At 41.4% G+C, this 16,056-nt stretch overlaps 1 pseudogene; it reads right to left on the bottom strand.

Moving 5' to 3' along the window:
* On the bottom strand, positions 1 to 1,902 carry Gm8383 (predicted gene 8383; annotated as a pseudogene).

Below are 16,056 nucleotides of genomic sequence, written 5' to 3'. Positions count from 1 at the left end.
TTTGGTCTTCTCTCTTGTGGTGGTTGGACTGCAGGGGCCAGATGGATGGTTCCACTCAAGAATCACTCCCTCAGACCAGATCTTCTGAGATTCAGATGCCATAGTTGCATGTATCTTCTAGACAGAGGGGCTGGCCTCTGTGCTTTCTGGGGTATCAGTGGCTGTTGCAGTTTTCTTCTTGTCTTTAGGCTTCATGGTAGGAAACAGAAGTACTCCCTTGATTTTGATGGAATCTGTGAGAAACAGGTTGAGTTGATCCATACCCATGCCCCAGCCAGCCGTTGGGGGCAACCCATATTCCAGGGCAGCACAGAAGTTTTCATCTATGAACATGGAATCATCATCACCAGCAGACTGGGTCTTGGATTGCTCTTCAAACTGTTATTGCTGCCATATGGGATCATTCAGCTTAGTGTAGGCATCACATACATCCTTCTCAGGACAAACAGCTCAAAATGCTCAGTTAAATCCTCTTTGGAGTGGTGCCATTTGGCCTAAGGACTCATAATCTGTGGGTGATCACAGAAGAATGTAGGACTGATGCATGTCACTTCGAGGAATGTTCCAACAAGCTTATCAAGGAGCTTGGCTGTGGTCCTAGGTGGGGGGCATTCAACAGCTTTTGCAACAGAAATATCAAGAATTTTTCAAGTTTCTTCTATTTCAAAGAGACTGGTTTCTGGCAGCTTCATACCTAGGGCTTTCTCAAACACTTCTACCATGCAGATTCTTCCGAAGGGTGGAGTGAAGTAAGTTTCACAGGCTTTCACTTCTGGTCTGTCTGGGTGGCAGGTGATCTTGTAACTGCTGGTAATGCTTTCTACTATCCCTGACAGCATCTTCTCTGTGATTTCCATAAGGTCATTATTGTCTGCATAGACCATGTAGAACTCACAGGTGGTGAATTCAGAATGTGAGTCAAATCAATCCCTTCACTCCAGAACTGGTGCCCAATTTCATAAACCCTGTCAATGGCACCAACAGCCAGCATCTTATGGTAGAGTTCTGGAGCAATTCTCATACATAAGTTCATTTTCCTGCTCATTGTGATAGGTGATGAAAGGCTCGGCTGAAGCTCTCCCAGGGATGATGTTCATCATGGGAGTTCCAAATTTCAGGGATCCCAGCTCATCTAAGAAACTTCTTATATCTGTGATGATCTTTAGAAAAGATGACAAATTTCTATCTCACAAACTCCTTCAGTATCAAGCCCAAATATCTCTGAAGAGACCTTATTTCCTTGTCTTTGAAGGCCAAAATGAAGCTGAGGCACATGTGCAAGCAGAGGGACAGAAGTGTGATCTCCTGGGGGATGGTGCTCAACTTGCCCTTCTTGGTTTTCCCTGGATTACCCTCAACTCTAATTATATCTCCCTGATGCAGTTTTTATTGAGGTGCACACATTCTTCCTCTGATTTATAATTCCTGGAGTTGGCCATGACTTGTAACTTGACCTCCTCTCCTTGAAGGTCATAGAAGATCAATTTTCCCCTAGACACTCTCTTGGATGTGACCTGCCACTTATGATGTTAGTCAGGTGATCCCCAGGCTGCAGGTGGCTGTATTCTTGAGTGAACTGAGTGAATGAGATGTCCACATGGTACTTGAGTGGGTATGAGTCCTCCACACTGACCTTCAGCTGCTGGACTTTGGATCCTGTAATATTGATTTGGGTCCAGAGTCTCCTCCTCGGCATCCAAACCAATGTCAGCAGTGGGGTTGGTGGTGGCAGCAGCAGTAGTCTTGTTTAGCTGTTTCTCATTGAGCTCTTTCTACTTGGCCTTTCTCTTCCAGTTTCTTCTCAGCTTTCAGATGCCTCTTCAGCTCATTTTTGCTTAATTTCAACTCAACATCCACTTTGACTTCACTCTCCTGCAGAGTGGCCATTCCCCCCCCCCCCCCGTATTCTCACTTTTGAAAGTCTTTTTATTGCCTCCTAGTCTTTGCCATAATAGCATGTAAAAACTTATGTTGTGAAAATGTTTATTTCCTATTACTGTTATGCCCTGAGGCTATCACCTGACTGTTTTCATTGTAGCCATCATAATACAATTATTTCAACTACAATGATTCTGTTACAAAACCTTATTCTTACTAAAAAGACAGTATCTTTTGGGAACATATTTCTAAACGAGAAAAGGGAATTTTATTGACAAAATGAACTCATATATCTGCATGTCATGTATTGTTCAAATGAAATCATACTCTGCATTTTTAGTAAACTTTAGTGTGAAGTAATACAGTTCATATAAAATACTAGAAGGGAATGAAAGGAATTCATTTTAAACAATATCAGTGAGAATTTCCTAAATTATAGAGCAATGATTACATAATTAACTAACATAAAACTTATAGTTATATGATATGAGGTAACAAATGAAAATTTAGTTACATCATTATTTTATTAAATCCAATGCAATAGAAACTATCTGTACTTACCAAAAGTCAGCATAATTAGCATAATAAATTTTTCTCAATATATCTGCACCAGATTTCGTATGATCCCTTGTTTTCTGCCCAGGAGGTCTGCAATCTCAATTAAACTTTGAGATGAGTTGACATGTCTATTTTGTAAGGTGGGAAAAGCAGAAGTATAAAAGTAGTACTATCAGATATGGTTTGATATAGATCAAGTTTAAGAAAAACTTGAAAAAAATGAAAAGTCAATCAAAAAGAGACAGAACAAAGGCTGGGGATGTACTCTGTTGATAGAGTGCTCCCCTCTTGGTATCCTTCCTGGCCCTGCATCATGGATATGGTGGTGTATTTTTGTATTCTCAGCAGTTGTGAGGTAGAATAGGATGATTAGAGATCAAAATTATCCTCTGTTGCATAGTGAGTCAAATATAAAGGGCAGGCACTGCATGTTAATCATCTCCATGTCTTCATGATATATATATTGAGTTTTCAAGACAAGGTTTTCTGTGTTTCCCTGGCTGCCCTGAAACTCATTCTGTATACTAGGCTGGCTTCAAACTTACAGAGATCCACCTGCATCTGTGTCCTGAGTGCTTGGCTTAAAGGCATGTGTCACCCCAACCCAACAAATACTATAATATTTTGAACATAGTAGTTGTTCAACATAGGGTGTGTTTTTGCTTTTAAGTGCTGAGGATGGAAATCAGGACCTTGAGCATGCCAGGCAAATATTTTTCAACTGTGCCCTATCTGCAGTCCACCAAATAGGTTTTAAATTACTAAAGGCTGAATCTCTAGGAAGAGTGTATATCAGGCTTAGAGAAACCTTAAGCAGCCCCTCTCCTTTGAGGTCATGGATCATTCATTCCAAATAATTAGACAACAAGGCTTTTAAAAAGTAAGAACTCTGGAGCCTTATAAAAACAGTGCATATAGTGTCCTGTGTATGGAACTAGACTCAATAGAACTCCTGAGTCTACTAGCCACTAGAGTATACACTGCAAAGCGGTCAATAGCAGGGATATGAAGACATTAGGAAAATGAGATCATTTTAAAACTAAAGAGAATAGAATCTGGCTGCTATAGAGACCAAAAAGTGGTCACAATGGTTGACTCTAGGGGACAATAGAACAAGAGGAAGATAAAATGAGCAATAAAAGGCCATTGAAGGCACACCTGTTCTAGTGGGAGACAGGCCTCGGACAGGATCTGGTTACATGCCTAGATCAATTTCCCTCTTATTTATTTATTTTAAACTCTGAGTAATCTAGGGATAAATTTGGTCTTGGCTGAGGGATTATTTTAATGTTCCCTACAGGCAACATTCTTTCTTTGTATTGTTAAGCAAAGGAAACACACACACACACACACACACACACACACACACACACACACACACTCACTCACTCACATTCCAAGACAGGTCACAGTCAATTAGCCTTTTAAAACACAGTGACAATGTAAATAATATAAGAAAAAGAAAAATAATTTTGACACTAGACATTCAACTCAATTTAAACCCTTCTCTCTCTCTCTCTCTCTCTCTCTCTCTCTCTCTCTCTCTCTCTCTCTCTCTCTCTCTCTCTTCATCTCTCTGTTTTCCTCTCCAGTCCCCCTTGGATTTTGCAGATAAGTTCTCAAGTGTATCAGGTTGGCTTCCACCTCCCTATGTAGACAAGGCTGCCATTGGCTGCATACTTTCCGCCTCACAAGTGTTAAAATACAGGTGTTCATCAATAGGCACATCTTACATGGTAATCTCCACTGCTAATCATTTTCTTTCTTTTTAAAAGGGTTTGTTTTATATGTATGAATTTTTCTCAAATGTATGCTTGTGTACTATGTATGTACCTGTTGTCCATGAAGAAGAGGGAATGGGGATTCCCCTGGAACTGGAGTTACAGATGATTGTGAACCATATGGATACTGGTAATTGAATCTGGATCTTCTTCATGAACAACAAGTTTTATTAACCCGTGTTCCATCTTTCCAGCCCCTGCATAATTTTATTATTACATTCTCTGCCTAGAAGACATATTGCTATATGAAATTGATACCTAGGAGATAAACATGGCAGGCAAAAGCATTAGGTTCAAAATAACGATGTGTGAAAGTGTCATTTCCACTTGATTGAGATTGAAAACACATTTGAAAACCTATTTTTAAATATTTTATTGATAACGTATGCATTCCTAGTAGGAAGAAGATATCCTTTTATAGGGATTTTAAACTTGTTTATTTTTGAGATTATAATAAGATTACATCAGCTTTTCCTTCCCTTTTCTCCCTTTATATTTTTCCCTATAAGCCTACTTGCTCTTCTTCAAATCCATGGCCTCTATTATTCATTAATTGTTGTTACACACATTTATGTATATGCATATATTCCTCAATACATATTTGGCTTATTTTTCATACAATTGCTCTTATATGGACAAAAGAATTTCCTTGTTTAGTTAGTCTCATTTATAGTTTACGTTCATATCTATAATAGAGTCTCACCCCTACCAGATGTGCACTGGTGATGGTACCCAGGACCTTACACATTCTAGATTCTAGGTAAGCCTTTTATCCTCTGATCTCTGTCTTCTGCATTTTAGAGGCATATACTATATCAGTTGAGTATTAAACTATTAGTGGAGGTAGACAGTATGGAAGGATGTTTGGTAGCATGTTCAGAGAACCTGAGATGGTAAAGAGTCCTTCTTGATAGAGGAGGTTCTGGAACGGAGCTAGAATTATAGAAGTCCAAGGGGTACAGACAACAGTTTTAGCTTGAAGTGAGTCACTTTCCTTACGTTTGTGATAAAGAAGTCAATAAAAATATCTCAGAAAAGGAAGAGTTACTTTGCTTTATAGTGTGAGAGTATAGAACAGTGGTTCTCAACCTCTGGGTTGCGATCCTTTTGGCAGTGTGTATAAGGACTCTTTCACAGGGGTCACCTATGATCACCTATGATCACCTGAAAACACAGATATTTACATTATAATTCAGAATAATAGCAAATTACACCTCAAGTAGTTGCAGCATTTGAATGGTTCAGAACTGGGATAGATGTTTTTATGACATTGACAATATGATGTGGCTGGTCACATTGAATCCATAACTCCTAAGGGAACAGTGATGAAGGCAGGAACCCAGATCACATTCTCCTTTTTATTCAGCAGAAGGCTCCAGTCCATGGAATCCTGCCTCTCACATTTGGGGTGGCTTTTCTCTGTTCACCTAAACATTTCTAGAAGTTTTCTCACATATATGCCCAGAGGTGTGTCTCCTGGATGACTCTAGATCCTGTCATGTTTTCAGTTTCAACCAACGTAGGCTTTTTTTCTTATAAAGCAATAAGAAAACACTGCATAGTTTTCATGAGCAAAAAATGACAAATATCCTTCAGTTCCAACTGGATTATGGGACTGAGCAAGGATCGTCAAGAGGCAGTGCTGCTTCTTGCCTTGCTCCAGAGTCCTAGCAATAGATGAGGAGAGAAATAAATACCTGGACTTGATGGAAGTATGACAGATGAATTAGACAGATTTACTGGTAAACTCATGTCAGTAAAAGATCTTCAACACTGAGGAGAGTTTCTGCTTCCCTTGTTTGATCCACTGACCAGAGTATGGCACCTTTGCCTGAATGTACATCACCTAAGGATAATGAGGAACTTAGGGATGCTGCTACATATCTTGAACCCACTCTGTTGTCCTGGATATTGGTATCAGGAGATATACATAGCAGTCAAGGGTTGGGTTCAGAATAGTGATGTATGGAAGTGTCATTTCCACTTGATTATATAGGGATTGATGAAATAAGCTAAGGTATATATGCTATACCCTGAGGAACACCAACACTCCAAGTTTGCTCAAAGATGGAGAAACTGAAATATGGTATTATGGCCAAAAACTGTAATCACAGACCTTGGGAGGTGGATGTGGCAATATCAGACAGGCAGTCAAGGCCACACTTAGATACCTATCAGACTGAGTCTAGCCTGCACTACATGAGACTTTGTCTCAAACAAAAGCAAAATGAAAAACATGAAAATGGAGAAATAAACCAGATGAATGCAGGGAGGGAAAATTTCTCAGAATCAAGATTCAGTTTTTAAAAGGGGAAAACCAAAAATGGCCACCATTCTAGAATGCAAGCGTACACGGTTTCAGAAAAGAGGTAATGACCTTGTAAGGTCAACTCATCATCCCATAGTACCTCTGACTTCCCTCCTGAGTAATATGCAATGAACCCAACAGCGAGGTGGTTTGTTTTAATATATATAACTGGGGCCCATGGAAAATATTATCCTCCCTTCTAATATAATATAGCTTATTGAGAAATATGCTGGGTGTTTTTCCACAGGCATATGAACAAGCTATCATATTTTCTTTGTCTGGGGAATCAAGCTTCCTATTTCTGATTTATTATTACACCAATGGGCCAAACACACTAGAATTCACCAAATAATGAATCAGATTCCTTTAAACGGGGAGAAATCCTACAATTAATTTAAGGGGGAAATGTCCACAGGGATACCAATATTACTTCTGTGTTTGTCAAGCATACACAGGAGGATGATCAAAGGGTAGAACACATTGTAAAAATGTACCCTGTGCTAAAACTGGTTGAAGTCTGTGAGTTTCTGGAAACACAAAGCCCTTTGAACAAAGAGCAGTAACTGTACACAACCTTTGGGTTCACTTAGGGTCAGATATCAAAGATGATCTTACTTACTTTAAGTAATAGAACTGGACACTGGCTGGAAAAGCTTAAGCTAAAAACAACTCAGAACTGCTGTGACTAACAGGAAGTTTCCAGAAGGAATGAAAGAAAAATGTAAAAGAGGGTGAATGGTCACAAGTTGCTGCTTACTTTGCCTAAAATTTATCCCAACAGTGAATTCAAATAGTGAAGATATTATCTCAGAAAACCAAGTTTCTTTTAAGAAAAATTATAAACTTTATAATGTTCTAAGTTCATGATATTAATAAATCTTGGGAAGACAGAGAAAAGGAACGGGGAGAATGAGAAACAGAGAGTCTAAGAAATGAACTCTGTGTCTGCATGACAGCCACTGGATGAAATCACAAAGAAAACACTGGAAAGAGATCAGGCCTCCTGTAATCCATTAAATATAAAGAAGGAGGAAACAGAGTTAATGTTGTTTATGGCTCCACTTGCTAGATCCAGAGCTGAGCCGAGCTGTTTAAGGCTGAGCAGATCCAGCAATAAAATTTCATAATAAGCATCCATAAAATAACAAGAACAGAAGTTTGCTGGGTTACAGACCAACTACTGCTGCTACCCCAGAGTCTAGCATATACCAGGCAAACACTCTACCCCCACCATCATGCAAGCTGCAGCCTCAGCCTCCATGTGCCAGCCTTAACCAGAAACAAAAATGTTGGTGGAACTTTTGAGCTATCTTTTAGTTGTAACTTTAAGTTTTTTCAATCGTTATTTTAAATGATGGTTCCTACATGCTTTAATCTCCCTTGTAGCCCACCACCCACCAGAGGTAGTGGAAAAGAAAGGATACAAGGCAGGTGTACCTGTTTGGAAAGGGTCTTTGTAGCAACTCCCACTTATGTTGTCTGGAAATCAGGCAGTTCATTTTGCAGGTTAGGAGGCAGCTGCAGCTTGATCTATCACAAACATGTCATGGATACAAAAGCAGTTCAGACTGGTAGAGTTGGGTTAGCCACAGTGGTGATGTGACCAAGCAGAGACAGCCCAGCCTCAGACTTGGCTCAAGTCAGCAGAAGGGACACAGAGGGATGCCAGGAGAAGTTCTTGGCTGTGCCTCTCTCAGGGAAGCCAAGATCAGTGAAGAATCGAGACCCACAAGCATTGCACAGCTAGCTATACCAGCAAGCCAAGCTCTGTCTCTGTCACTCTGTGGAGTCCTTTTTATACCCTCCAAACATCAGTTGTCCTTCACATGCCTTGCCTCAGCACGGGTCTTGCTTCAGCACATGTCTTGTCTTAGCGTGGCTCTTGCCTCAGTATGTGCATCCAATGAGCCACAGTCCATGGAAGTGGCAAGAAACTGCACCATACCACCAGAAGTTTTTTGGTACTTTAGTTTCTATGGAGTCCTGTCAAATGCAGCTCACCTATGAAATGTAAGGCACACCAATACATACAGGTTGTTAGCAGGAATCCTTCATCATGAGTCCTTTCACGTGCTTACTTTAGCAGAACATCCTCTTTCCTGTATCTGCTTCAGCAAAATGTTCTTTCACAAGTCTTCCTTAACCTTTCACCCATTTCTACTTTAATGAGATGTTCCTTTATGTGTTTGCCCCAACAAAACACCATCCAAACAACTTTCCAAAAAACCCTTAAGTTTCAATTTCACTAAGTTTTTTTTTTTTTTTTGTCTCTAAGGACAAGACAGTTTTCATAATGCCTCCAGGAACTACAAGTCATTGTGGCAGTCTTAGAAGGTGTTCTCAGAAGAAAGTGGGATCTTTCAAGCTATTTAAACACAGAATTAGAATTCAAATTTTCACTAGCCTATTATGGTGGTTCAAGTGAAAATAGCCTCCACAGGCCTTTAGGCAGTGGCACAATTAGAAGGTGTGGCTTTGTTGGACTAGGTGTAGTCTTGTTGGATAAAATGGGGCACAGCTGGGTGGGCCTTCAATCTTTCTCAGATGCTTTTGACAGACCCAGTGTGACAGTCTCTTTCTGCTACCTGTGGATCCAGATGTAGAATTTTCAGCTCCTTCTGAGCACCATATTTGCCTGCATGCTACCATGCTTCCTGCTATGATGATAATGTACTAAACCTCTGAAATGTAAGCCAGTTTGAATGAAATATTTCCTTTATAAGAATTGGTCATAGTGTCTCTTCTGAGAGATAATATCCTAAGTAAGATCCCTACAGTAGGAGATCGTTGCACTGACAGTCATGTCCTTCTGCCTGGAACTCAGTTGGTGGAGAGGTAGATAGTTGGTAGAACCTATAACAGCAAAAGATTCAGAGAATAGATAGAGGTTGGACAGGCAAGTTGCTGAACAGAAGTAAGCTAATAAGATAAACAGGTTGTTACAGAGTCTTGAGTAATCTAGAAAAATGGCTTATGATGTTTTAAAAAAAAATTTTAGTGATTCTCTGAGCCTTTTATATCTTTTATATATTTTGATCATATTCATGCCCAATCCCCAACTTTGACCAAGCCCCACCCCCATACCCTACTCTCCTAACTTCATAGAATCTCTTTATTTTTACTTTTTGATTAAGTCCAATTTGTATTGCCCACGTCCAGTCAGTGGATTGTGGTTGACCTAGTAGTGATTATATATTTAGAAAAAAATAACTCTTCCTCTCCAGTAGCCATCAACTCTCTATGATTCCTCAGCAAGGGGTGGGGTCCATGTTCTAATGTTGACTGGATTATTTTAAAATGTTCGAGTGAAGAGTCAGGTTCTGTTTTATTGTATAAAATTATATACTGGTTGGTGTTTATTTATTAATATGTTCTTTTATCTGTTTCCTCCTCAACATACATGGCTGAAAGAACAAAAGAGATAAATATTTACTCATCAGAACTGAAGCATCACATGCCAGTTCTCAACAGAAAATTAAGCAATGCATAGAATTTGTGGGGGTTCACTTTAAAAAATGCAATCCTATCTATGCATTGCTTCACAAACTGATAAATAAAACAGCTCCAACGTCTAGGACAGCTCCCTAGTAATGCATTTTCTCATCTTTTTGATGTCTAATCTACATGCAATAAAATTCATCTTTTTGTTCTGCTTTGTTTTATTTTGTTTTCAGATAGGGTCTCGTGTAGACCAGACTGGCCTCAAGCTTCCTATGAAGCAATGGTTGCCCTTCATTTTTTCATCCTATTGCTATAATCCCCCAAGTGTTGAGATTGTAGGTCTGTGCCACTATGCTCACTCTACTGGCTAGTTTTGTGTCAACTTGACACAGCTGGAGCTATCACAGAGAAAGGAGCTTCAGTTGAGGAAATGCCTCCATGAGATCCAACTGTATGTCACTTTCTCAATTAGTGATCAAGGGGGAAAGGCCCCTTGTGGGTGGGACCATCTCTGGGCTTGTAGTCTTGGGTTCTATAAGAAAACAGGTTGAGCAAGCCAGTGGAAGCAAGCCAGTAAGAATATCCCTCCATGGCTTCTGCATCATCTCCTGCTTCCTGACATGCTTGAGTTCCAGTCCTGACTTCCTTTGGTGATGAACAGCAGTATGGAAGTGTAAGCTGAATAAACCCTTTCCTCCCCAACTTGCTTTTTGGTCATGATGTTTGTGCAGGAATAGAAACCCTGACTAAGACACTCACTTTAAAATTTGCTTTTAATTCAATGGTACATGCAAACTGTTAGGTAGCACTGTTTCATTTTTATGCAGCAATTTTCTTCACCTGGCCTGAGTAAAACCACTTTACTTCAATTACCAGACACTCTACCTCTTCTCTTTCTGCTCAGTGCCTCCCAAGCACTATGAGCCTTCTGGCTCTCTGGATATATCTATTGAGTACAACTGGACGCCTATTATACCTGGTCTTTTAAAATTGGCTACTTTCATTTAGCATGTTTCAAAGGTCAGTCCATGTAATAGAGTATACAGCTATCCCATTCCTTTTCATAACTAAACCTCATCCTATAGTTTATGAATTCATCAGTGGAGAGTACACATTTGTCTATCAGGAGTATGCTCTTATAAACTCCTATTCACAGATTTCTGAGTCTCTGTGATTTTAGTTCACTTGCTCCCATACTCAGTGCTTAACATGTGTGATGGGGATTGAACTCAGGTCCTTATACTTGCACAAGAAGCACTACTCACTGAACTATCTCCCTGCCTCCAAACTGAATTTCACAGCAGCTGAACCCTTATCATTTCTATCAGCAAAATTTGAATGGTTCAGTTGAAGTGGAAACTTCTAGTTCTTTGGAATGTTAGTTATGTCAAATGATATTTTGCTGGGGCACAGAGGTAAAAGGATGTCTTGCTAAAGCAAACATGTTAAAGACTGTTTTCCTGAAGCAGACACAGGTGAAAGGATGTTTTGATATAGCAAAACCATGAAAGAATCCAGGATAAAGGAGTATAAATATGACACCGCAGACAGTGACAGACGAGCACTGAGCATTGTTGTTGTTTGCTCCACCCTACTATTCTTCCCTAAAGACATGCATGTATTGATTTGCCTTACATAGCCTTGTTGAGGTCAACTTGTGGTAACTCCTACATTGAAAGAACTTGCCCAAGAACTGCTTGTGAAGTTCCTGTGACAGTTGCCACGTCCATGGCCTTGCTTCAGGAGTGTTGATGAGCCTGACGGTTTCTTCAGGATTGAAGTACAGCCTAGTATTTGTTTGCCGGAAGGACCAGTCCTGCAGATGCTGGTTTGTGCCTGGTGTCTGCCTCCCTAGAGGACTGGTCTGCAGCTGCTAAGTCTTATTTTGTGTTTTCTATGGGAGTGAACTGCTGCTCAGGGAGAGCAACCACACCCATAAAGATCTACTGCTGAACATATATGTCTTAGTTAAGGTTTTACTGCGGTGAACAGACACCATGACCAAGGCAAGTCTTATAAAAACAGCATTTAATTGGGGCTGGCTTACACGTTCAGAGGTTCAGTCCATTATCATCAAGGTGGGAGCATGGCAGTATCCAGGCAGGCATGGCACAGGAGGAGCTGAGAGTTCTATGTCTTCATCCAAAGGCTGCTACTAGAAGACTGACTTCCAGGCAACTAGGCTGAGGATCTTATACCCACACCCACAGTGACACACCCATTCCAACCAGGTCACACCTATTCCAACAAGACCAAACCTTTAGGTGGTGCCACTTCCTGGTCCAAGGATATACAAACCATCACAATATACTAAAAACTTTTTGGGCTCTATCTCTAGCAATGCTGTAAATTCAGTTGAGACTGTTTTATTTTTTTTTCCATTTTTTATTAGGTATTTAGCTCATTTACATTTCCAATGCTATACCAAAAGTCCCCCATACCCACCCACCCCCAATCCCCTACCCACCCACTCCCCCTTTTTGGGCCTGGTGTTCCCCTGTACTAGGGCATACAAAGTTTGCATTTCCAATGGGCCTCTCTTTCCAGTGATGGCCGATTAGGCCATCTTTTGATACATATGCAGCTAGAGTCAAGAGCTCCGGGGTACTGGTTAGTTCATAATGTTGTTCCACCTATAGGGTTGCAGATTCCTTTAGCTCCTTGGGTTCTTTCTCTAGCTCCTCCATTGGGAGCCCTGTGATCCATCCATTAGCTGACTGTGAGCATCCACTTCTGTGTTTGCTAGGCCCCGGCATAGTCTCACAAGAGATAGCTACATCTGGGTCCTTTCAATAAAATCTTGCTAGGGTATGCAATGGTGTCAGCGTTTGGATGCTGATTATGGGGTGGATCCCTGGATATGGCAGTCTCTACATGGTTCATCCTTTCATCTCAGCTCGAAACTTTGTCTCTGTAACTCCTTCCATGGGTGTTTTCTTCCCAATTCTAAGGAGGGGCATAGTGTCCACACTTCAGTCTTCATTCTTCTTGAGTTTCATGTGTTTAGCAAATTGTACCTTATATCTTGGGAATCCTAGGTTTGGGTCTGTGGGGAGCCGCCCTCACATTTGCCATTATAAGATGGCGCTGACAGCTGTGTTCTAAGTAGTAAACATAATCTGCACACGTGCAGGGGCAGTTTTCCCGCCATGTGTTCTTCCTTTCTCGTGATGACAACTGGGCCGATGGGCTGCAGCCAATCAGGGAGTAATACGTCCTAGGCGGAGGATAACTCTCCTAAAGAGGGACGGGACGAGAAAACCCGGGAAGAAAGAACCCGGGACGAAAAAACCCGGGACAAGAAAACTCGGGACGGGAGTTAACCATCACCGGCGCAAGGAAGATTCCTCATTCCGGAACCAGAACTGCGGGTCACGGTCATAAAGGTTCCCGTAAAACAGACTGTTGAGAAGGATTCAACTGCGTGAATTCAGAACTCTTCAGCTGGGGAACGGTGGTAATAAAGTGTTCCCGTAAAACAGACTGTTGAGAAGGATTCAACTGCGTGAATTCAGAACTCTTCAGCTGGGGAACAGGGTACCCGTAAGTATAGCTTTACAAGGTAAGTCTGGCCTTGAACTTTCTAACGAAATTCAAGACAGTCTATCAGAAGTAAAGTGGGAAATAGCTTTACAAGGTATGTTTGGCCTTGAACTTTCTCTAGTGTTAGGAGCCTTTTTGTTCCTTTTCACATGTTATCAAGCGGTTAAGGCAGGGCTGAAAATTCTGGATGAAATTCAGGGCAATCTATCAGAAGTAAAGCGGGGAGAGAGAGTAGGAGCAAAGAGGAAATATGGTACACAAAATAAGTATACAGGCCTTTCCACGGGTCTTGAACCTGAGGAAAAGTTTAGGTCAGGTAAGAATACCTGGGGAGAGATTAGAAGGAAGGAAAAGAAAAAAAAGAAAAAAGATCAATCAGCGAAGGTCTCTAGGAGAAGGAGCCTATACTCATCACTAGGTGAGCTCAAGGAGCCAGTTCTTAATAGTTCTGAATCAGATGAAAAGGCTATTAGGGCCTGGAAGGCGCTCTCCCGAGCAGGTGAAGCCACTGGACAACTAACAAAGATCGTCCAGGGACCTCAGGATTTTGTTGCCAGGATGACAGAGGCAGCAGAGCATATTTTTGGAGATTCAGAGCAAGCCGCACCTCTGGTAGAATAGCTTATTTATGAGCAAGCCACACAGGAGTGCAGAGCGGCCATAGTCCCAAGAAAGAACAAAGGTTTACAAGACTGGCTCAGGGTTTGTCGGGAGCTTGGGGGACCTCTCATTATGTGTTACTTCCATTCAGTATGAGAAATTTACTAGGGTAGCTAATTTGTCAAAAAGTCTTTCTCAGTATATGTTACAGAATTGGACGGCTGAATTTGAACAGACCCTTTGGGAATTGAGACTTGCCATCATTCAGATCAACTCCACGCGCTTGGACCTGTCCCTGATCAAAGGATTACCCAATTGGATCTCCTCAGCATTTTCCTTCTTTAAAGAATGGGTGGGATTGATATTATTTGGAGATACACTTTGCTGTGGATTAGTGTTGCTTCTTTGGTTGGTCTGTAAGCTTAAGGCCCAAACTAGGAGAGACAAGGTGGTTATTGCCCAGGCACTTGCAGTACTAGAACATGGTGCTTCCCCTGATATATCTATGCTTAAGCAATAGGTCGCTGGCCACTCAGCTCTTGCACCCCACGAGGCTAGTCTCATTGCACGGGATAGAGTGAGTGTGCTTCAGCAGCCCGAGAGAGTTGCACGGCTAAGCACTGCAGTAGAAGGGCTCTGCGGCACATATGAGCCTATTCTAGGGAGACATGTCATCTTTCATGAAGGTTCAGTGTCCTAGTTCCCTTCCCCCAGGAAAAACGACACGGGAGCAAGTCAGGGTTGCTCTGGGTAAAAGCCTGTGAGCCTAAGAGCTAATCCTGTACATGGCTCCTTTACCTGCACACTGGGGATTTGACCTCTATCTCCACTCTCATTAATATGGGTGGCCTATTGCTCTTATTAAAAGAAAAGGGGGATCTGTGGGGAGCCGCCCTCACATTTGCCATTATAAGATGGCGCTGACAGCTGTGTTCTAAGTAGTAAACATAATCTGCACACGTGCAGGGGCAGTTTTCCCGCCATGTGTTCTGCCTTTCTCGTGATGACAACTGGGCTGATGGGCTGCAGCCAATCAGGGAGTAATACGTCCTAGGCGGAGGATAATTCTCCTTAAAAGGGATGGGGTTTTGCCTTTCTCTCTCTCGCTCTCTCGCTTTCTCGCTCTCTCGCTCTCTTGCTCTCTTGTTCTTGTTCTTTTTCTTGTTCTTTTTCTCTCTCTTGTTCTTGCTTTTTCACTCTCTTGCTTTCTTGTTCTTGTTCTTTTTCTCTTTCTTGCTCTTGTTCTTCTTCTTGCTCTTGCTTTCTTGTTCTTATTCTTTTTCTTGCTTTTTCTCTCTCTTGCACTCTTGCTCCTGAAGATGTAAGCAATAAAGCTTTTGCCGCAGAAGATTCCGGTTTGTTGCGTTCTTCCTGGCTGGTCGCGTGAACGCGTGTAAGATGGGTCTAATATCCACTTATCAGTGAGTACATATTGTGTGAGTTCCTTTGTGAATGTGTTACCTCACTCAGGATGATGCCCTCCAGGTCCATCCATTTGGCTAGGAATTTCATAAATTCATTCTTTTTAATAGCTGAGTAGTACTCCATTGTGTAGATGTACCACATTTACTGTATCCATTCCTCTGTTGAGGGGCATCTGGGTTCTTTCCAGCTTTTGGCTATTATAAATAAGGCTGCTATGAACATAGTGGAGCATGTGTCCTTCTTACCAGTTGGGGCATCTTCTGGATAAATGCCCAGGAGAGGTATTGCTGAATCCTCCGGTAGTACTATGTCCAATTTTCTGAGGAACCGCCAGACTGATTTCCAGAATGGTTGTACAATCCTGCAATCCCACCAACAATGGAGGAGTGTTCCTCTTTCTCCACATCCATGCCAGCATCTGCTGTCACCTGAATTTTTGATCTTAGACATTCTGACTGGTGTGAGGTGGAATCTCAGGGTTGTTTTGATTTGCATTTCCCTGATGATTAAGGATGTTGAACA

Source organism: Mus musculus, chromosome X (genome assembly GCF_000001635.26).
Source record: "Mus musculus strain C57BL/6J chromosome X, GRCm38.p6 C57BL/6J".
In the NCBI taxonomy this organism is placed as follows: domain Eukaryota; kingdom Metazoa; phylum Chordata; class Mammalia; order Rodentia; family Muridae; genus Mus; species Mus musculus.
Note: the sequence above shows the minus strand (reverse complement) of the source record. Positions and strands in the feature narration are given on the sequence as shown.